Source organism: Palaemon carinicauda, chromosome 31, assembly GCF_036898095.1.
Source record: "Palaemon carinicauda isolate YSFRI2023 chromosome 31, ASM3689809v2, whole genome shotgun sequence".
Classification (NCBI taxonomy): Eukaryota; Metazoa; Arthropoda; class Malacostraca; order Decapoda; family Palaemonidae; genus Palaemon; species Palaemon carinicauda.
The window spans coordinates 84,990,975-84,992,248 of NC_090755.1; positions in this window are offsets into that span (position 1 = coordinate 84,990,975).

The following is a 1,274-nucleotide window of genomic DNA, read 5'->3' on the forward strand; positions in this document are numbered from 1 at the left end:
TTAACATTTGTATTTGCGTTCAATGAAAATTTACCAAATTGTCAGTAACGGTGATTTAAAGAGAGAGAGAGAGAGAGAGAGAGAGAGAGAGAGAGAGAGAGAGAGAGAGAGAGAGAGAGAGAGAGAGAGAGAGAGAGAGAGAGAGGACAGAGAGAGAGAGAGAGAGAGAGAGAGAGAGAGAGAGCGAGAGAGAGAGAGAGAGAGAGATTAATTTAGCTTTATTTTTTTAAAACGATGATTTTAACATTTGTATTTGCGTTCAATGAAAATTTACCAAGTTGTCAGTAACGGTGATTTAGAGAGAGAGAGAGAGAGAGAGAGAGAGAGAGAGAGAGAGAGAGAGAGAGAGAGAGAGAGAGAGAGAGAGAGAGAGCAGAAGCAGCAGCGCGCAGCAAACATTGAGGCGTCTGCCTGGAATAGACTGGCCCCAAATAGGTCCTCAGGGAGAGAGATAATGGCTGTGAGTGAATTCAGGTGTCTTTGTAACAGTTCTTCGCTGTTGTCTTTTGTTTGCTTTTAATGTAAAAGTAACATAAATATTTATTTCTATTATCTTATTATGTCTGTCTTGTTTATAATTATTTACTGAAATAAATTTTTTGTAATTTTATGAATATTTTGGGAGCTTTTTTTTTTTTTTTTTTAAACAAAGCTCTTTTTGAAGGTGAGTAATATGTTATAATTTAGCCTAGGCCCAGAAATGACAAAGGTAAAAGGTGAGAATTTGCTGCGTGAAATGTGGAAGGTTATATACTCGTATAGGCGGATGAGCAACTTGGTGGAATAATGAGAGCTTTGGACGTGGAGGAAATGGCCCCCCTAAATCTCGATGAAGTCACTGGCAGCAAGGTGACGGATTGGGTTTAAGGCGATGGACAAACTGTCTCTTTGGCTTTTACTCCTGATACTTATTGGTTGATCTTACTAGAATTGGTATGGACAGACAGGGGTCACTTGCCCATCCCAAATTCATTTCATCAGATCCTTGCCAAAGATGTACACACCACTGATAATTGCCCATTCAATCTTGAACTGTTTCCCATAGATATATTTTCTTTGGTTTAATATTAATTTTAAATTTTATATTAAAGTGATTTATAGGAAATATGGTTAATGATTTTAATTATGATATATGCTAAGGAGCTATTATAAATCATGTAATTTCATGGACTACATAGTATATAGAATAATGTAAATATCCCGATTGTATAATAGATTAATGTTAATATGTAATTATATTTATTGAAAATTTTTAATGTAAAATTTGTGGTCAA